Consider the following 22,544-nt stretch of genomic DNA (forward strand, 5'->3'; position numbering starts at 1 on the left):
TCGGGGGTGGGTGGTATAAGGTGCTTTAGTAACAAAACGGATGTCAGTGTGATAAACTGCATCCAGTTTGCTAGGTAGAGTATTGGAAGCTATTTTGTAGATGACATCGCCGAAGTCGAGGGTCGGTAGGATAGTCAGTTTTACTTGGGTAAGTTTTGCGGCGTGAGTGAAGGAGGCTTTGTTATGTGAAATAGAAAGCCGACTAGATTTGATTTTGGATTGGAGATGTTTGATATGAGTCTGGAAGGAGAGTTTGCAGTCTAGCCAGACACCTAGGTACTTATAGATGTCCACATATTCTAGGTCAGAACCATCCAGGGTGGTGATGCTAGTCGGGCGTGCGGGTGCAGGCAGCGAACGGTTGAAAAGCATGCATTTGGTTTTACTAACGTTTAAGAGCAGCTGGAGGCCACGGAAGGAGTGTTGTATGGCATTGAAGCTCGTTTGGAGGTTAGATAGCACAGTGTCCAAGCAAGGGCCAGAAGTATACAGAATGGTGTCGTTTGCGTAGAGGTGGATCAGGGAATCGCCCGCAGCAAGAGCAACATCAGAACGTTTTGATCTCGGAGCCTTCAGAGCGCACACTGGGCACTCTAGCCGAGGAGTAGGGTTGATCCAAGCGTTCTGACCTAAAAACAGCAGTCAAGCACCCAAGCTAACTGCTCTTAAACGCTACATATGGACAGTGAGGCTACTGAACCCGCACCAAGCCAGGTGGGCCCTTTTCTTCACCAGATTCGATTTCACACTGACATATCTCCCAGGTTAAAAAAACATCAAAGCTGATGCCTTGTCCCATCTCTACAATTCGGGAGAGGTTCCTGTCTTGAGTACACCCATAATTCTGCCCTCTCGAGTAGTAGCCCCCGTGCTCTGGGATGTAGATGTGGACATTCGCCAGGACTTGGTGAGGGAACCGGCATCTGCTACCTGTCCTCCTGAGCGCACCTACATTCCCAGGGGAATAAGGGATCGGCTGTGCACCTGGGAGCACACAGCTGTCATCACTGGTCATTCAGGTATCACCCGCACCATTCAATCTCTCTGGAAAGTACTGATGGCCCACCTTGGTGCAGGATGTCACTCGTTATGACAACTCCTGTTCCATATGTGCCTAATCCAAATCCCCCTGGAACGCTCCAGCAGGGAATCTCCTCCCCGTGCCTCAGCATCCTTGGTCTCATCTGTCTATTGATTTTGTCACGATCTCCGCTCTTCTAGTTTTACCACCATATTTTTGATATTGGACAGATTCTCTAAATCATGTTGTTTCATCCCTCTCTCTGTTCTCCATACTTCTATCCAGGTCACCGAGGCACTGTTCCTGCAGGTCTTCTGGCACTATGGCCTCCAGGAGGCTATAATCTCTGAGCATGGCCCCCGATTCACATCACTTGTATGGAAGGCCTTCATGGAGAAGATGGGGGTCACGGTCAGCCTCACTTCCGGGTACCAGCCTCAGTCTAATGGGCAGGTGGAGAGGATGAACCGGGAGCTGGGGAGGTTCTTAAGGGGCCAATGCCAGTACTGGCAGAGGGAATGGGCACGATTCCTTCACTGGGCTGAATACGCGCAGAATTCATTGCAACACTCCTCCACGGGGCTGACTCCCTTCTAGTGTGTTCTGGGTTATCAGCCCGTGAACTCCGAGCCAGACCGAAACTCCTGCGGTGGACGAGTGGTTTAGGCTTGCAGAAGAGGTATGGAATGATGCCCACATGAGACTCCAGTGCGCCGTCTGCCATCAGTAAACGTTGGCAAAAAAGCTTCATTAAATTGTTGCCAGCAAACAGCTGCAGTAACCAACGATCTGGATAACATAAAAACAGCCTAACCAGCTCTGCTAGGGTGAGTAAAATGGTCAGAGTGAGCTGTTCTCTCATTTGTGTCTGGAAGTAGCTAGAAAGCTAGCCAACATTAGCCAGTTAGCTTGGGTGCTTGACTGCTGTTTTTAGGTCAGAACGCTTGGATCAACCCTACTCCTCGGCCAGAGTGCCCAGTGTGCGCTCTGAACGCTCCGAGATCAAAGCGTTCTGAGTTTACGAACGCCCAGAGCACACTCTGGCACTGCAGATTCAATTTACGAATACACCCACAGTATAAGCCAGTCTTTAGTCTTGAAATCTTTGGTTGTATAGTACAAAGCCTCACATGTGAATCCTTAAAGAGATGGGTGAGGCTAATGCTTTAAGAGAACGATGCTGAATGGGTGTAGACTAAAAAGAGCTCTCCAGTAGGTACCAAAATATTCAAGAGACATTTTCTCAAAAGTGAGGTTACTAGTTTATCAACTTTCAAAGCAAAATTACTTTCCCATTGTTCCTCAACTGTAGTGTTTGATATACAATTTTCTAGCTCTGAGTCTCTACTTTTATCCCATGTTAAACCGAATCGAGCCAGTCGGTCACTTACAGCGCCTTTGGTTATCCTAAAATGTATTAAATGTATATGTAAAAAAAATCCTCTGAAATCTACACGCAATACCCCAGAATGACATAGCAAAAACAGGTTTTTAGAAAGTTTGCTAATTTTATAACAAATTGAAAACAAAAATACCTTATTTACATAAGTATTAAGACTCTTTGTTATGAGACTTGAATATGAGTTTAGGTACATCCTGTTTACATTGATCATCCTTGAGATGTTTCTACAACTTGATTGGAGTCCACTTGTGGTAAATTCAATTGATTGGACATTATTTGGAAAGGCACACACTTGTCTATATAAAGTTGACAGTGCATGCCAGAGCAAAAACCAAGCCATGAGGTCGAAGGAATTGTCCGTAGAGTGTCAAGACAGGATTGTGTCGAGGCACAGATCTGGTGAAGGGAACCAAAACATTTCTGCAGCATTGAATGTCACAAAGGACAGTGGCCTCCATAATTATTTAATGGAAGGAGTTTGGAACCCCCAAGACTCTTCTTAGAGCTGGCTGCCCGGCCAAACTGCGAAATCTGGGGAGAAGGGCCTTGGTCAGGGAGGTGACCAAGAACCCGATGGTCACTCACAGAGCTCTAGAGTTCCTCTGTGGAGATGGGAGAAACTTCCAGAAGGACAACCATCTCTGCAGCACTCCATCAATCAGGCCTTTATGGTAGAGTGGCCAGACGGAAGCCACTCCTCAAGTAAAAGGCACATGACAGCCCGCTTGGAGTTTGGCAAAAGCCACCTAAAGACCATGAGAAACAATATTCTCAGAAATGTTCCATATGCACAAAAAGCTTATTTCTCTCAAATGTTGTGCACAAATGTGTTCCCATCCGTGTTAGTGAGCATTTTTCCTTTGCCAACATAATCCACCCACCTGACTGGTGTGGCATATCAAGAAGCTGATTATTAATCATGATCATTACACAGGTGCACCTTGTGCTGGTAAACGGCCACTCTAAAATGTGCAGTTTTTCAGACAACACAATATCACAGATATCTCAGGTTTTGAGGGAGTGTGCAATTGGCATGCTGACTGCAGGGATGTCCACCAGAGCTGTTGCCAGAGAATTGAATGTTCATTTCTCTACCATAAGCTGCCTCCAACATTGTTTTAGAGAATTTGGCAGTGCGTCCAACCGGCCTCACAACCACAGACCATGTGTAACCACCCCAGCCGAGGACCTCCTCCACCTGCGGGACCATCTGAGACTGCTGATGAAAAACAGTGGAGTTGCGCAACCAAATAATTTCTGTCCGAAAACGTCTTCGCTTGTAGTCTTAACCTGACTGCAGTTTGGCGTAGTATCCGACTTCAGTGGGCAAATGCTCACCTTTGATGACCACTGGCACACTGGAGAAGTGTGCTCTTCTCGGATTAATCCCAGCTGTACCGGGCAATGGCAGACAGTGTGTATGGCATTTTGTGGACGAACAGTGTGCTGATGTCAATGTGTTAAACAGATTGCCCCATGGTGGGATTATGGTATGGGCATGCATAAGCTACTGACAATGAACCCAATTGCATTTAATCAATGGCAATTTGAATGCACAGAGGTACCATGATGAGATCCTGAGGCCCATTGTTGTGCCATTTATCCGCAGCCGTCATCTCATGTTTCAGCATGATAATGTACAGCCAGCCCCATGTCGCAAGGATCTGTACACAATTTCTGGAAGCTGAAAATGTCCCAGTTCTAACATGGTCTACATATTCACCAGACATGTCACCCATTGAGCATGTTTGGGAGGCTTTGGATCGACGTGTATGACAGCATGTTCCAGTTCCAGCAAATATCGAGCAACTTTGCACACCTATTGAAGTGGAACAACATTCCACAGGCCACAATCAACAGCCTGATCAACTCTATGCGAAGGAGTTGTCGCGCTGCATGAGTCAAATGGTGGTCACACCAGATACTGACTGGTTTTCTGAACCACGCCTATACCTTTTTTTGAAGGTATCAGTGGCCAACAGATCAGTCATGTGAAATCCATAGAATAGGGCCTAATTCATTTATTTCAGTTGACTGATTTCCTTATATGAACTGTAACTCAGTAAAATCTTTCAAATTGTTACCTGTGTACCTACCTTTTTAACAAAACAAAGCAATAGGAGGGAGAAGCAAACCACTGTGCTCATTCTCCTTTGCGACCCCTGCTGGTGGCAACATGTATAAACAATTCCCAATGGAAATCGTTGGAAGACCAGAATAATAGTTATACAAGGGGTTCCCCAACTTTTTCAATCGGGGCCTCCCTTCCAGAATTGGTGGTAGGTGCGGTAAAGTCTATTTCTGTGGGCACAGACACTGTTCATGACACAAACAGGTTTAAAGCAAATGTTCTTGCAATTCTATGCATTTGGCCATGTCTAATGTGTATTCATGTGATATGAGTGTCTAAAAAATTACAACAATATCTATGATCTAAAAAAATCGCAATTAAAAAAAAATGAGCTAATTGATCTGGACATTTCTGAAAAGTTATACATCTCTCTCTAAGGTATGCAATGACTAACATGACAATAGGAATTGATGATGCATTTGACCCAATTTCAAAATTGCACCTTGTACATTCTACTATTAAAACTTTCAAAGGTAAATTTAAAGACGGACTGAGTTCCTGCCGAACCTGCGCGCTCCCCCTTGTGGGCGCAACCCACTGTTTGACACAACAATATCTAAACCATTTTTACATTACCTTATGGGCAGCCACAACTATACTGTATGAAAATAAACTAATTATAAATAAACGTCACAAATTATAAACCTACAATTTGTTATTTGTAGATCAGTCAGTCAGTCACAATTTACCCATGATACATTGTGGTTTTGATCCTATCGAACACGGCCATGGACTACTTAGCTACATCCCAAAATAACATCAGACTTTTCGGGAGGGAAAGAGTTGATGATGGTTGGAAGAGCGCCTTTACCTTGAAAAGACAGTTAAATGGCATCCCTTGCGAGGACAAGAACAATATGTATGTCAGGAGGAAAAGTGCAGTATTATCACAAGGAAAGGTATACTTGGAATACGGGGGAGGAATAGAGGGGAAAAGAGAGGCAGATGAGGTCGAAGAGAGAAGGAGGAAAGGGTGTTTGAGTCGGTTAGCGGGCGGGCGGAAAAAAGGGAGATTGGAAGAAAGTGTAAGCAGAGTGAGCTGTACGCCGGATAGAAGACAGGAGGCGAAATGGAAGTGAATGAGGGCGAAGTATCGGAGGTGGTAGGTGCGGTAAAGTCATCGGAGATTGATGTATGCACCGATGATCAGGATGAAGAAGAATCTGTGACAGTAGGTGTGAAGTTTATGTAGAAAGTGGACTCTTGCCTTTTGGCTGATCGATTTGTGGTTTCACGGTGGGTGGAAAAAAAGTGTTGGGTCATGTGGAATCGGTGAGGGTAACTGGAAGTGGTCTAGTGATAATTGTTTGTGTTTCTGTTGGGCAGAGGAATAATGCGCTTGAAGTAAAACGAATGGAGGTAAGTAAAGTGAAGCGTTTCGTTCAAGAAAAAGGCACCAATAAAAGGAGATATAACTTGGGGTAGATATAGACGTTGACCAGTTGAAGGCAAATATTCCCGGTGAATGTGATGCTCGGCGTTTGATGCGACGCAGACAGGGTGGGGAAACAGAGTCAGTGTCTGTTCTTTTGAGTTTTGAAGCCGAGTCTTTGCCTGATAAAGTGAAGATGGGATATATAAGTTATCCTGTACGAGCGTATGTGCCGAATATGTTAAGATGTTACAGGTGTCAAGCTTATGGGCATGTGGCAGCAGTGTGTAGGAGGGAGGGACCAAGGTGTGAGAAATGTGCATAAGGGCATGAGACAAAGGATTGTGTTGTATTGGGGAAAGTAGTGGAATGTGTTAATTGTAGGGGTGCCCATGGAGCTGGGGTTCAGAAATGTCCCGTGCGAGAGAAACAGGTTGAGGTTTCTAGAGTTAAGAGTAGAGCAGAAGTTGTCATATGCTGAGGCGGTGGAGAAAGTAGAGGAAGATGGGAGAAGTGGTGAGAGTAGTAAAGATATACCAGTACAGAGGGATAGGCCAAAAAGTGAAATAAGTTTCAGTAAGATTGGATTTTTAGCATTTACAGCAATGGTTATTAATTGTACTGTAGGAATAGATCTCAGTCTCAGAAAATTGAGGTTGTGGTGGCAGCTGTAGAGAGGCATTTGGGTGTGCAGGACTTGACAGCAGGAGAGTTACAGGATGTGGTGATTTCCCATCCTTTTAGGGTGATGGCATGAGGTAGGAATAAATACATATAATAATTTTGAAATTAGTGAATATAGTGTTAGATGGGTATTTAGTAAATTGTTCTACTTTAAGTAAAGTATAAGGTCTTGTAGGTCTGGCAGTAATGCAACAAATTGGATGCAACCCTCGTTAACCTCATAGGAGATGAAAGACCTCCAATCGTCAACATGACTGGCTGCGTTTTGCTACAATCATTATTTAGTTTTCCAAGGACCCATAAAACAGAGGCAGTGGGAGAACCTATTAAAGTAAGTGAAAATGTCACTAGTTAACTTTACATATCACCAGCTTGCCAACTTCATATTAGCTATCTTGATGTACTTTATTTATCGTTGTAACACCAAAATGCATTTGTAGCTAGGTAGGTAACGTTAGCTAGCTAACAGCCATGGAAGAGGGTGAAAGGATTAGCTAGCACTTCCAGGTGTCAGAAGGGAGAGTAGGCTACTCGGGCTAGGGAAGTTCCAGCCCCTAGCGAGAAACTGAGGACAGAGTGATATAGCATCGTAATATTAAGGGCTGTCTAACTTGAGTATAATGGAAAGGAAAAAATGCAGCCTGTTTCCTTGTGATGTTTTCTGTCTTCAGATACAGAGAGCTGTCGAAGCCTGTCTGCAGATGAAGAGGTCCCAGTGAATTTCCCAAGAGAGTAAGGGTACATCCCTGTATGCCATGGAGTATATACCGTTTTAAAAGTCACACAATGTAGAAACCTATTACAACTGGAGCAGACCAACCCTGCTGGGTGTGCATGCTTCTGTTTTAGCCCAGCACTAAAACACCTTATTCAATATATCAAGCCTAATTAGTTAATAAGCCAGTGTCCTAGTTTGCTCACCCAGTAGATCAGGGATAAGTGGCTTGAGGTTGGCCAACACTGGTATTGTCTTTTTTTGGTTCACCGGAAATTGTTTTGGTAATAATAGCCTACTTGTTACTAAAATGTCTAACCTTTACATATGCGTTAGCTTACTTATACACATTGAAATTGTTGATTCTTTGAAGTTGCGTTTAAACTTGTTTTAATTGTTAACTATTATTCAAGATTAACTAGTGTTGATGTTGATTAATCACAGATCACATTCCTGCAATAAAGAGGGGAATGGAATCTGTCTCTAATTTGTCTGTTGTTTTCTCAAATGAACATTACCTTTTTGTTCAGTCATAAGCTCTCCAATTATTTTTATTTGATTCTCGCTATTTTTTCCAGGATATCAACCATGTGAACCCATTTTGCAGCTGATAATGGCATACAATGCCAGTGCAGCCATAGGCCTACAGTGGTTCCCAACTCCAGTCCTTGAATACCCCCAACAGCACACATTTTTGATGTAGACCCAGGCAAACATACCTGATTCAACTCATTGATAATTAGTCAATGAGGGCCTGATAATTAGGGCCTGATAATTAGTTGACAAGTGTGTTTGTCCGGGGCTACACTAAAGCTGTACTGTTGGGGATACTCAAGGATCGGAGTTGGGAACCACTGGCCCACAGTATAATGGCCTTTGCCTTTTGGGCATTTGCAATGAACCCCTTGACATTATGCATCTGAAGCATAGGATAGCTTAAATCACACAGTTTACATGTTGTTCTCTATATTCTCTATATGTTCTCAACTTAAAAACGATACCAGTAGACAATGTATATGAAGCTAGTCATTATACTAGATTTTGTACATGCCTTGTGCTGACATTACATATTTTGTTTCAAATACAACCCTTGAAATCTAGGTGGTGAAATGTCTGGAAGCACGAGATGGGATCCTTAGCTTAAAACATACACACAACTACTACTACCAAGTCCAATGCCAGATACTTTTCTCCATGGTCTGAGTGGCACTGTGATAAAGATGGTTTGACGAAGACTACCACAACAATTACATTGTCTATGCTAAATGTGTTTAAATTGTTAAGAAATAAAATAGTTAGGCTATAAGAAATACTTTATATTCAATGGGACTAGGCAAAGCAAAGATTACTATTTTAATTTCACCCATACAACAATGTAGCCTATTATTAAAGTACAGTATGTTTACAATATCATAAACAGTATTTTACATGTTCCAAATTACATTTTACATATTCATACAGTTTTGTCTTGACAAAGTGAAGGTGCTCTACTCAAATGGCACAACAGAACCATTCAGATTGACCAAAGCATATCATTTAACAACCATCTTGTATAATTGAGAGAAGTCTCCTTTCATATCTGGAAAAGGACAAAGCAGTAGAAGTAGAAACGGATGCTTCTGCAGCATTGCTCATCTTCACAGTGGGTATCCAGTCAGCATGGGTGTCTTAATAATAGAGGTCAAATGAAAAGCACACCTGATGTTAGAATATCACTTCTTCAGGTCACCTATACCATCAGGTCTGTTAATTGCTTGTTTGTGTTTAATTCATTCTGGTGTTTTAATGCCATATAAAGATTACATCTATTGTTGGGCTGGAACAAGCAATAGTCAACGCAGCAGGTTGTCCTATCCTATTGAGACCTTTTTCCTATGTTGTAATGTCCATACATTTTCACTCTTATGAATAAAAGTTCTCAACAAATTTTCAGTGGGTTATCATATGAACATATAACCACCGGAGCTTTTTTGGAAAATAATGTCCTCCAGGCAATATGGATGTCATATTGTACAATTTGTGGCTCCCCTTTTCATGGTCATGGCTAGAAGGGATCCAGTTTTTGTAAAAATGAACGTCATTTGATATTCCGTAGCAAATATCAAAAGCTGGATCCCTTTTAGCCAAGACCCCTCTTTCATAGGCCTTGATAACATGGTTGCATTCAAGACAAGGTCGTTTTTATTGGTCTGTTGTCGGTGTCAGTAGGGTAGGCTACCATCGTATTAAAAAACATTCTGCCTATTCCTCCAGTCATATAACGTATGGTATATTTGCATGAAAAGTTTATCAAAAGGCCACATTATTCCCATGCGAAGGAAACAGCTCTGATATTGCTTATGAACCTATGTCGCTAACGTTAGGCGCTTATTAATAGCCTAAATTATCACTATCCAATCTACTCATCACATGATTAGTACATTTACATTAGTCTGCAAATGCGATGATAGAGGCACACCATTCTTTGTTATAAAGGTGCATTTTAATGGTGAAAAATAGCTTCCCTAAAACTTTAAACACATGCTAATTGGTAGACTACCAGCCATCTTGCTAGCTAATTTAGTGTTGTTGCTAACAAAACTCGAAATCGATCAGACTTGATTTACCAGTGATGAAATTATCGTAGCAGACCAGTTACTGACAGCTGTCTGTGATCAGGCCTTTACAAGCAAAACGGTTTCTTCGCTTTTCTGACAGTTTTTGAGTCTTATCTCACTGGTGTCACCAATGGTGTTTCATGATTGCGGGGAATCTTTAAACATGTTTTTTTCCCGTCGTCTTTCCTGCCTTATTAGAGCAGCCAAATACTCTACAGAAAATTATCGTAGTAATGAATCAACTCGTTTTAGGCACTGTTATCATTTAGTTTGGAGAAGCCACTCGGTTGTTGTTGTCAGAAGAATAAAGGCGGTGGTCTTCCAACATGGCAGCCAGGAGGCGTCGTACGTCAACTGCGAGCCCTCTATTGTTGTATACGCCATCTCAAGCTAGTCTCAAAATGAGATGGCAACTATCATCTACAGTACCTACAAGGAACATGGTAATCATAAGGTTGCCTAACACCAAATGCAATTAGAAAGTAATTCATCCCTATGTGTGAGATTTGTGGGTTTTTTAAAAATATGCCATAAAACGAACTTTTCTGGAACACAGTTCAAATAAATAAATAAATTGATGGGGAAAAAAATTCGTGGAACATTTTTCATGATGAAAATACGAACTAATATATTATTTTGTATGGGGGTGTGATATTTATGTTCTTAAAATATATGATAATATATTTAAAAATATGTCACGTTTATATATGAGTTTTAAATATACAGTGCATTCGGAAAGTATTCAGATATCTTTCATTTTTCCACTTTTTATTACGTTACAGCCTTACTCTAAAATTGATTCAATTGTTTTTCTCCCTCATCAATCTACACACAATACCCCATAATGACTAAGCAAAAACAGGTTAAGAAATTTTGGCAAATGTATTAAAAAAAACAGAAATTTCACATTTACGTAAGTATTCAGAACCTTTACTCTGTACTTTGTTGAATCACCTCTGGCCGAAATGACGCTACAAGCTTGGCACACCTGAATTTGAAGAGTTTTTCCCATTCTTCTCTGCAGATCCTCTCAAGCTCTGTCGGGTTGGATGAGGAGCGTCGGCGCATAGCTATTTTCAGGTCTCCAGAGATGTTCGATCGGGTTCAAGTCCGGGCTCTGGCTGTGCCACTCAAGGACATTCAGAGACTTGTTGCGAAGCCAGTCCTGCATTATCTTGGCTGTGTACTTATGGTCGTTGTCCTGTTGGAAGGTGAACCGTCGCCCCAGTCTGAGGTCCTGTACGCTCTGGAGCAGTTTTTCATCAAGGATCTCGCTGTACTTTGCTCCGTTCATCATTCCCTCGATCCTAATTAGTCTCCCAGTCCCTGCCGCGGAAAAACATCACCACAGCATGATGCTGCCACCACCATGCTTCACCGTAGGGATGGTGCCAGGTTTCCTCTTGACGTGAGGCTTGGTATTCAGGCAAGAGTTCAATCAAGGTTTCATCAGACCAGAAAATCTTGTTTCTCATCATCTTACACTTATCTCCATCACTAGCTTTAAGCACCAACTGTCAGAGTAGCTCACAGATTACTGCACCAGTACATAGCCCACCTATAATTTAGCCCAAACAACTACCTCTTTCCCTACTGTATTTTATTTATTTATTTAGCTCCTTTGCACCCCATTATTTTTATTTCTACTTTGCACATTCTTCCACTGCAAATCTACCATTCCAGTGTTTTACTTGCTATATTGTATTTACTTTGCCACCTCATTTGCTCACATCTTATATAGACTTGTTTTTGCTGTATTATTGACTGTATGTTTGTTTTACTCCTTGTGTAACTCTGTGTCATTGTATGTGTCGAACTGCTTTGCTTTATCTTGGCCAGGTCGCAATTGTAAATGAGAACTCGTTCTCAACTTGCCTACCTGGTTAAATAAAGGTGAAATAAAATGCATTTTAAAAAATCTGAGTCCATTAGCTGCTTTTTGGCAAACTTCAAGCGGGCTGTCATGTGCCTTCTACTGAGGAGTGGCTTCCGTCTGGCCACTCTACCATAAAGGCCTGATTGGTGGAGTTCTGAAAATATATTTGTCCTTCTGGAAGGTTCTCCCATCTCCACAGAGGGTCTCTGGAACTCTGTCAGAGTGACCATTGGGTTCTTTGTGACATCCCTGACCAAGGCACTTTTCCCCCAATTGCTCAGTTTGGCCGGGCGGCCAGCACTAAGAAGAGTCTTGGTGGTTCCAAACTTCTTCCATTGAAGAATGATGGAAGCCACTGTGGGTACCTTCAATGCTGCAAACATTTTTTGTCACCCTTCCCCAGATCTGTGCCTTGACACAATTCTGTCTCTGAGCTCTACGGATAATTCCTTCGACCTCATGTCTTGGTTTTTGCTTTGACATGCACTGTCAACTGTGGGACCTTATATAGACAGGTGTGGGCCTTTCCAAATCATGTCCAATCAATTGAATTTACCACAGCTGGACTCCAATCAAGTTGTAGAAACATCTCAAGGATGATCAATGGAAACAGGATGAACCTGAGGATGCACTTGATTTCTTATGTAAATAAGGTCATATATGGCCATATATTACTTTACCGTATAGGGTCTCTGGTCTTACCGCCTTAGTGGATCACGCCAGCAGTAGAGGTCGCCAGCTTGTAGTCCTAAAAAACGGATATGAGTTAGCGGTTTCTACTTCTGGTTCATTGGCCATTCCTATGGAGGAAATTAATGGGGAAAGAATGGGGTTTTGGGATCAATGCCTTAAATAAGGTCTGAGGTTAACACAGGCTTAGGAGTTCTTATGCATTTTGTTCTATTTGCATTTGTATTTATTAAGGATCCCCAGCTACTCTTCCTGGGGTCCAGCAACATTAAGGCAGTTATATACAATTGAAAATATTACATGAGATTACATTTCATAACATTTTACCCAATTTATTTAGTGTGTTACCTCGGGTCACTACTCCACTATCACATATTTACAATACAATATCCATGTGTAAGTGTGTGTAGAGTGTGTGTCTTATCATGTGTTTATGTGTCTGTGCCTGTGTGTGTGTTTCTCTTCACAGTCCCCGCTGTTCCATAAGGTGTATTTTTATCTGTTTTTAAAATCTGATTCCACTGCTTGCATCAGTTACATGATGTTGAATAGAGTTCCAAGTAGCCATGGTTCTATGTAGTACTCTGCGCCTCCCATAGTCTGTTCTTGACTTGGGGATTGTGAAGAGACCTTTGGTGGGATGCCTTGTGGGGTATGCATGGGCTTCCGAGCTGTGTGCTGATAGTTTAAACAGACACCTCCATGCATTCAGCATGTGAACACTTTTTACAAATACAAGTAGTGATGAAGTCAATTTCTCCTCCACTTTGAGCCATGAGAGATTTACATGCATATTATTAATGTCAGCTCTCCAAGTACATTTAAGGGCCAGCCGTGCTGTCCTGTTCTGAGCCAATTGTAATTTTCCGAGGTCCCTCTTTGTGGTACCTGACCACACGACTGAACAGTAGTCTATGTGCGACAACACTAGAGCCACTAGGACCTGCCTTGTTTATAGTGTTGTTGAAAAGTCAGAGCAGCCCTTTATTATGGATAGACTTGTCCCCATCTTAGATACTGTTGTATCAGTATGTTATGTCCATGACAGGGTTACACCAAGCAGTTGTCACCTCAACTTGCTCAATTTCCACATTGTTTATTACAAGATTTAGTTGAGGTTTAGTGAATGATTCGTCCCAAATACAATGCTTTTAGCTTTTGAAATATTTAGGACTAACTTATTCCTTACCACCCATTCTGAAACTAACTGCAGCTATTTGTTAAGTGTTGCAGTGATTTCACTTGCTGTAGTAGCTGACGTGTATAGTGTTGAGTCATCCGCATACATAGACATACTGGCTTTACTCAAGGCCAGTGGCATGTCATTAGTAAAAACTAAATAAAAAGTAAGGGGCCTAGACAGCTGCCCTCGGGAATTCCTGATTCTACCTGGATTGTGTTGGAGAGGCTTCCTTTAAAGAACACCCTCTGTATTCTGTTAGACAGGTAACTCTTTATCCACAATATAGCAGGGGGTGGAAAGCCATAACACATATGTTTTTCTGTCAGCAGACTGATCGATAATGTCAAAAGCCACACCGAAGTCTAACAAAACAGCTGTTGTCAATTTGTTTACAGTAAAATAGCATTGTATCTGGTCAAACACAATTTTGTACAAAAGTTTAAGAAGGGTTCATAACAGTCTGATTGGTTGGCTATTTGAGCCAGTAAAGGGGGCTTTACTATTCTTGGGTAACATAATTACTTTTGTTTCCCTCCAGGCCTGAGGGCACACACTTTCTGGTAGGCTAAGATTGAAGATATGGCAAATAGGAGTTGCAATATCGTCTGTTATTATCCTCAGTAATTTTCCATCCAAGTTGTCAGACCTCGGTGGCTTCTCATTGATGATAGACAACAGTCATTTTTTCAATTCTTTCACACTCACTTTACAGAATTCAAAATTACAATGCTTGTCTTTCATAATTTGATCAGTTATATTTATACTTGGATGTGTAGTGTCAGCGTTTGTTGCTGGCATGTCATGCCTAAGTTTGCTAATCTTGCCAATGAAAGAAAATCATTAAAGTAATTGGCAATATCAGTGGGTTTTGTGATGAATTAGCCATCTGTTTCAATGAATGATGGAGCTGAGTTTGCCTTTTTTCCGAACATTTCATTTAAGGTGCTCCAAAGGTTTTTACTATCATTTATCTTTGTTTCATTGTATAGTTTTCTTTTCTTCTTTTTATTCAATTTCATCACATGATTTCTCAATTTGCAGTACGTTTTCCAATTGGTTGTGCAGCCAGACTTATTTACCATTCCTTTTGCCTCATCCCTCTCAACCATACAATTTTTTAATTCCTCATCAATCCACTGGGATTTAACAATTTTTACAGTAATTTTCTTAATGGTTGCATGCTTATTAGTAACTGGAATAAGCAATTTCATAAATGTGTCAAGTGCAGCATCTGGTTGCTCCAAATTACACAACACAGACCAACAAATAGTATTTACAACAACAACATAGGAATCACTACAAAACTTATGGTATGTCCTCTTATAAACTATATCAGGCCCAGCCTTTGGAACTTTGGTTTTTCTAAATATGGCTACTATATTGTTATCACTACATCTGATGGATTTGGATACTGCTTTAATGCACATTTCTGTAGCATTAGTAAAGATGTGATCACTACATTTTGATGATTTCATTTCTGTGCTGTTTGTAAATACCCTGGTAAATTGGTCTGATAACCTGAACCAGGGTTGCAGGCACTAGTTATAGTTTGAAGCTTTTTTCTTGAATTGACAGCTTGATGAAAGCCAGTCAATATTTAAATCACCCAGAAAATGTACCTCTCTGTTGACTGTTACAGTGCCTTGCGAAAGTATTCAGCCCCCTTGAACTTTGCGACCTTTTGCCACATTTCAGGCTTCAAACATAAAGATATAAAACTGTATTTTTTGTGAAGAATCAACAACAAGTGGGACACAATCATGAAGTGGAACGACATTTATTGTATATTTCAAACTTTTCTAACAAATCAAAAACTGAAAAATTGGGCGTGCAAAATTATTCAGCCCCCTTAAGTTAATACTTTGTAGCGCCACCTTTTGCTGCGATTACAGCTGTAAGTCTCTTGGGGTATGTCTCTATCAGTTTTGCACATCGAGAGACTGACATTTTTTCCCATTCCTCCTTGCAAAACAGCTCGAGCTCAGTGAGGTTGGATGGAGAGCATTTGTGAACAGCAGTTTTCAGTTCTTTCCACAGATTCTCGATTGGATTCAGGTCTGGACTTTGACTTGGCCATTCTAACACCTGGATATGTTTATTTTTGAACCATTCCATTGTAGAATTTGCTTTATGTTTTGGATCATTGTCTTGTTGGAAGACAAATCTCTGTCCCAGTCTCAGGTTTTTTGCAGACTCCATCAGGTTTTCTTCCAGAATGGTCCTGTATTTGGCTCCATCCATCTTCCCAGCAATTTTAACCATCTTCCCTGTCCCTGCTGAAGAAAAGCAGGCCCAAACCATGATGCTGCCACCACCATGTTTGACAGTGGGGATGGTGTGTTCAGCTGTGTTGCTTTTACGCCAAACATAACGTTTTGCATTGTTGCCAAAAAGTTCAATTTTGGTTTCATCTGACCAGAGCACCTTCTTCCACATGTTTGGTGTGTCTTCCAGGTGGCTTCTGGCAAACTTTAAACGACACTTTTTATGGATATCTTTAAGAAATGGCTTTCTTCTTGCCACTCTTCCATAAAGGCCAGATTTGTGCAATATACGACTGATTGTTGTCCTATGGACAGAGTCTCCCACCTCAGCTGGAGATCTCTGCAGTTCATCCAGAGTGATCATGGGCCTCTTGGCTGCATCTCTGATCAGTCTTCTCCTTGTATGAGCTGAAAGTTTAGAGGGATGGCCAGGTCTTGGTAGATTTGCAGTGGTCTGATACTCCTTCCATTTCAATATTATCGCTTGCACAGTGCTCCTTGGGATGTTTAAAGCTTGGGAAATCTTTTTGTATCCAAATCCGGCTTTAAACTTCTTCACAACAGTATCTCGGACCTGCCTGATGTGTTCCTTGTTCTTCATGATGCTCTCTGCGCTTTTAACGGACCTCTGAGACTATCACAGTGCAGGTGCATTTATACGGAGACTTGATTACACACAGGTGGATTGTATTTATCATCATTAGTCATTTAGGTCAACATTGGTGTCACGTTCTGACCTCTATTTCTGTTGTTTTGTATTTATTTAGTATGGTCAGGGCGTGAGTTGGGTGGGCAGTCTATGTTTGTTTTTCTATGTTTTGGGGCATTTCTATGTTTTCGGCCTAGTATGGTTCTCAATCAGAGGCAGGTGTCATTAGTTGTCTCTGATTGAGAATCATACTTAGGTAGCCTGGGTTTCACTGTGTGTTGGTGGGTGATTGTTCCTGTCACTGTGTTTGTTGTCACAGGATAGGCTGTATAGGTTTTCACGTTCCGTTTGTTGTTTTGTAGATTTGAGTTATTTCATGTATCGTTCAGTTTTCCATTAAAGAACATGAATAACCACCACGCTGCTTTTTGGTCCGCTTCTCCTCCTACAGACGAACGTCGTTACAGAATCACCCACCGCAACAGGACCAAGCGGCGTGGTAACGGGCAACAGCAGCACAAGGAGGAATGGACTTGGGATGATGTGTTGGACGGCAAGGGTTGCTACACATGGGAGGAGATCCTGGCGGGAAAGGATCGCCTTCCATGGGAACAGGTGGAGGCAGCGAGGAGAGCAGAGGCAGCCGGAGAGAGGAGCCGGCGATATGAGGGAACACGGTTGGCAAGGAAGCCCGGGAGTCAGCCCCAAAAATTTCTTGGGGGGGGGGCTAACAGGGAGTATGGCTACGCCAGGTAGGAGACCTGAGCCAACTTCCTGTGGTTACCGGGGGGCTAGAGAGACCGGGCAGGCACCGTGTTATGCTGTGGAGCGCACGGTGTCCCCAGTGCGGGTGCACAGCCCGGTGCGGTACATTCCAGCTCCGCGTATCGGCCGGGCTAGAGTGGGCATCGAGCCAAGTGCCATGAAGCCGGCTCTACGCATCTGGTCTCCAGTGCGTCTCCTTGGGCCGGCTTACATGGCACCAGCCTTGCGCACGGTGTCCCCGGTTCGCCTGCATAGCCCAGTGCGGGCTATTCCACCTCGCCGCACTGGCAGGGCGACCGGGACCATTCAACCGGGTAAGGTTGGGCAGGCTCGGTGCTCAAGAGCTCCAGTGCGCCTGCACGGCCCGGTCTATCCGTCACCACCTCCACGCACCAGCCCTCCGGTGGCAGCTCCCCGTACCAGGCTGTCTCTCCGGCCCATCCTTGCAGGGGCTCTCTCCTCTCCAGCGCTGCCGGAGTCTCCCGCCTCTCCGGCGCTACCAGAGCCTTCCTCCTCTCCAGCGCTGACGGAGTCTCCCGCCTGTTCGGCGCTACGAGAGCTACTCAGTCCGGCGCTTCCAGAGCCTTCCTCCTCTCCAGCGCCGCCAGTGCCGCTCGTCAGCCCAGCGCCGCCAACGCCGCCCGTCTGCCCAGCGCCGCCAGTGCCGCCCGTCAGTCCGGCGGTTCCAGAGCCTTCCTCCTCTCCAGCGCCGCCAGTGCCGCCCGTCTGCCCAGCGCCGCCAGTGCCGCCCGTCTGCCCAGCGCCGCCCGTCTGCCCAGCGCCGCCAGTGCTGCCCGTCTGCCCAGCGCCGCCAGTGCTGCCCGTCTGCCCAGCGCCGCCAGTGCTGCCCGTCTGCCCAGCGCCGCCCGTCTGCCAGGAGCCGCCAGTGCCGCCCGTCTGCCAGGAGCCGCCAGTGCCGCCCGTCTGCCAGGAGCCGCCAGTGCCGCCCGTCTGCCAGGAGCCGCCAGTGCCGCCCGTCTGCCAGGGGCCGCCAGTGCCGCCCGTCAGCCAGGGGCCGCCAGGGGCCGCCAGTGCCGCCAGTCAGCCAGGGGCCGCCAGTGCCGCCAGTCAGCCAGGGGCCGCCAGTGCCGCCAGTCAGCCAGGGGCCGCCAGTGCCGCCAGTAAGCCAGGGGCCGCCAGTAAGCCAGGGGCCGCCAGTGCCGCCAGTCAGCCAGGGGCCGCCAGTAAGCCAGGGGCCGCCAGTGCCGTCAGTCAGCCAGGGGCCGCCCGAGCAGCTGCCCCTCTGTCCAGAGCAGCTGTCGCCCCTCTGTCCCGAGCTGCTGCCGCCCCTCTGTCCCGAGCTGCTGCCGCCCCTCTGTCCCGAGCAGCTGCTTCACCTCTGTCCCGAGCAGCCCCTCTGTCCAGTGGGGTCATTGAGAGGGGTGGCCATGGTGAGTAAGCCAGGGAGGCGGACAATAAGGCGGACTAAGACAATGGTGAAGTGGGGTCCGCGTCCCGCGCCAGAGCCGCCACCGCGGACAGACGCCCACCCAGACCCTCCCCTATAGGTCAAGGTTTTGCGGCCGGAGTCCGCACCTTTGGGGGGGGGGTACTGTCACGTTCTGACCTCTATTTCTGTTGTTTTGTATTTATTTAGTATGGTCAGGGCGTGAGTTGGGTGGGCAGTCTGTGTTTGTTTTTCTATGTTTTGGGGCATTTCTATGTTTTCGGCCTAGTATGGTTCTCAATCAGAGGCAGGTGTCATTAGTTGTCTCTGATTGAGAATCATACTTAGGTAGCCTGGGTTTCACTGTGTGTTGGTGGGTGATTGTTCCTGTCACTGTGTTTGTTGTCACAGGATAGGCTGTATAGGTTTTCACGTTCCGTTTGTTGTTTTGTAGATTTGAGTTATTTCATGTATCGTTCAGTTTTCCATTAAAGAACATGAATAACCACCACGCTGCTTTTTGGTCCGCTTCTCCTCCTACAGACGAACGTCGTTACAATTGGATCATTCAGAGATCCTCACTGAACTTCTGGAGAGAGTTTGCTGCACTGAAAGTAAAGGGGCTGAATAATTTTGCACGCCCAATTTTTCAGTTTTTGATTTGTTAAAAAAGTTTGAAATATCCAGTAAATGTCGTTCCACTTCATGATTGTGTCCCACTTGTTGTTGATTCTTCACAAAAAAATACAGTTTTATATCTTTATGTTTGAAGCCTGAAATGTGGCAAAAGGTCGCAAAGTTCAAGGGGGCCGAATACTTTCGCAAGGCACTGTATATAGCAGCTTCCCACCAGAATGGGCTTTAGGTGAGGCAGATAAACCTGTAGCCATAATACTTCAACAGTATCATGAGATCCTCTCTAAGCTTTACAGGAATGTGGTTCTGAATATAAAACGGCAACACTTCCACCTTTGACATTTCTGTCTTGTTTATAACCATTTATTGCTACCACTGTATAATCAAAGGTATTATCTAAGTGAGTTTCAGAGATTGTCAGAATATTAATCATCTTTTACTAGCAAATTATTAATTTCATGAACATTAACGTGGGCTATTTTTTGCACTTTTCTGGGATGCTTGATTGTTTTCATTGCTTTACTGGGAAGCTTAGCAGAAGTATACATGCTCATGTTATGTTAGTGCAGGGTGAGCTGCACACAGTGGACTCCCTACTAGGACATCTGGTTCATAGGCACATGATTACTGCTTTGTATAGCTGTAGGATCAGCAGAGGCATTCCATGAACCCAAATGATTTGGAATAATATATTAAACATGACCTTTATGAATATTGAAGCCTTTATCTGCTTGTTTTGATTACATAAATACTTAATGGGGGTTTGGAGGGTGTTTGAATAAATGCTGAAATTAAGATCTGTTGTAAACACAAGCTTAGAACAAAACGTACAAGATCTCCTATGAGAGAATCTAAATCAGCTCAAGTAACTTTTTGTGCATTTTTAAGTTTGCCTACGTTAGTGCCTACAAAAGACACCATTGCTCTCAATTAGTTTTAGAATTATGGTAAATTACATCTATACTAAACAAAAATATAAATGCAACATGCAACAATTTCTACTATTTTACTGAGTTATAGTTCATATGAGGAAATAAGTAATTAGAACTTAATCTACGGATTTCACATTACGAGGAATACAGAGATGCATCTATTGGTCACAGATACAGTACCAGTCAAAAGTCTGGACACCTACTCATTCCAGGGCTTTTCTTTACATTGTAGAATAATAGTGAAGACATCAAAACTATGAAATAATACATATGGAATCATGTAGTAACCAAAACAGTGTTAAACAAATAAAATATATTTTATGTTTGAGATTCTTCAAAGTAGGCACTCTTTGCTTTGATGACAGCTTTGGTGTTTTTTTTTCTCCAACAGGACAATGACCCAACACACCTCCAGGCTGTGTAAGGGCTATTTGACCAAGGAGAGGGATGGAGTGCTGCATCAGATGACCTGGGTCCTCATTTATAAAAATGTTCTTAGATTTATACTTGTCATATACTTGTCATAAGAAATGGTCTGACCTTAAACTGCAAGGGAAAAAAGAATAGCCATACATAACCGCAGCATTAAGGCAACGGGGTTATATCCTTCCTGTTTGGCCCTGTCCGGGGGTATCATTGGATGGGGCCACAGTGTCTCCTGACCCATCCTGTCTCAGCCTCCAGTATTTATGCTGCAGTAGTTTATGTGTCGGGGGGCTAGGGTTCGTTTGTTATATCTGGAGTACTTCTCCTGTCCTTTCCGGTGTCCTGTGTGAATTTAAGTATGCTCTCTCTAATTCTCTCTTTCTTTCTCTTTCTCGGGAGGACCTGAGCCCTAGGACCATGCCTCAGGACTACCTGGCATGATGACTCCTTGCTCTCCCCAGTCCACCTGGCCGTGCTGCTGCTCCAGTTTCAACTGTTCTGCCTGTGATTATTATTATTTGACCATGCTGGTCATTTTGAACATTTGAACATCTTGGCCATGTTCTGTTATAATCTCCACCCGGCACAGCCAGAAGGGGACTGGCCACCCCACATAGCCTGGTTCCTCTCTAGGTTTCTTCCTAGGTTTTGGCCTTTCTAGGGAGTTTTTCCTAGCCACCGTGCTTCTATACCTGCATTGCTTGTTATTTGGGGTTTTAGGATGGGTTTCTCTACAGCACTTTGAGATATCAGCTTATGTACGAAGGGCTATATAAATACATTTGATTTGATTTGAACTGGAGGGGGGCCTGGCACTCCGGAGCTCTCCCAAATGGACCAGCGCATCTGGGCAATCATTGGGGAAAGTGCATACACTGGCACATGCTCCGACGGCAGCAGTGAATGTTTCAAAAAAGGTCAGTTTCTTCTATTTTGCTTTATTTAAAAATGTTCCCATGGTTTCATCCCAACTTTTACTTTGTTTAGCAGTAACATCGGAAACAGTGAAGTCAGTGCGCGAAACCCTCTACGACTGCATCACTGGATCATAGTAAGTCATTAAGAGAATATGAAACTTGCTTGTCAGTAACTTAATATACAAGACATGCACTGATTTATTTTACTCACATAGAAATGGGGGAAGCTGCATTGTAGCCCGTGCGCCAGGTGAGGGTACCCCCTCCACCAAGGGAAGCTGCGCTGCAGCCCGTGAGCCCTCCACCCAGGGATAAAGTGCGCGAGGCTCCCAAATCAGCAGGGGCCAGGAGTGAGGGGGAAAGTTTGGCCACAGGTGTCGAGGGTCCATCCACGTCTACAGTTCGCGTGTTGACCACCTCAAACCCAGAACGAGTTGAACACATTGGTTCGACAGAACTCGGAAGAATACGCAGGGTTTTGATTAATTTAGATAATGCAATTGTTGCACTTTTTCCACATGAATACAAAACCTATGCTTTGTATATTGTCTGGCATTCTGTTTCTTACCACCAATTTCTGTATGAGCTGCCGCCTCCTTCTCACTGCATCAGCCGGGGAAGGTGCTCCTTTGGGTGGTGGGTTTGGAGGCTCTTCGGGGTCCATTCTAATCTCTGCATCCATTTCATTACCATGCCTCGGGGATATGTTGTGGAGCACACCACATGCCAGTATGCGTGTCACCTTTGATTGGGGAGGGAAACAGGCCAACATATATATATATATATATTTAGGTTTGAAATTGCACAATGTTCTTGCCAAACAAACTTGTACTGTTAATGGGCTCTATAGTTACTGAGATGTCCCCTTGAAATCTGTTCACATTTTGTTGCAATGCT

The 22,544-nt window shown here is 43.8% G+C and overlaps 2 long non-coding RNA genes across 2 annotated transcripts; both read left to right on the forward strand.

Annotated features, from left to right (window-relative positions):
* Positions 1 to 5,299: 5,299 nt before the first annotated feature.
* Positions 5,300 to 7,801, forward strand: LOC110508479 (uncharacterized). Its single transcript, XR_016492818.1, has 3 exons — positions 5,300 to 5,913; positions 6,786 to 6,941; positions 7,282 to 7,801. It is a non-coding gene; the product is annotated as an uncharacterized LOC110508479 (long non-coding RNA).
* A 1,666-nt stretch (positions 7,802 to 9,467) lies between these two features.
* Positions 9,468 to 11,840, forward strand: LOC149970708 (uncharacterized). Its single transcript, XR_016492819.1, has 2 exons — positions 9,468 to 9,534; positions 10,947 to 11,840. It is a non-coding gene; the product is annotated as an uncharacterized LOC149970708 (long non-coding RNA).
* Positions 11,841 to 22,544: the final 10,704 nt, after the last annotated feature.

Source organism: Oncorhynchus mykiss, chromosome 28, assembly GCF_057628025.1.
Source record: "Oncorhynchus mykiss isolate SJ-2025 chromosome 28, ASM5762802v1, whole genome shotgun sequence".
Taxonomy (NCBI): Eukaryota; Metazoa; Chordata; class Actinopteri; order Salmoniformes; family Salmonidae; genus Oncorhynchus; species Oncorhynchus mykiss.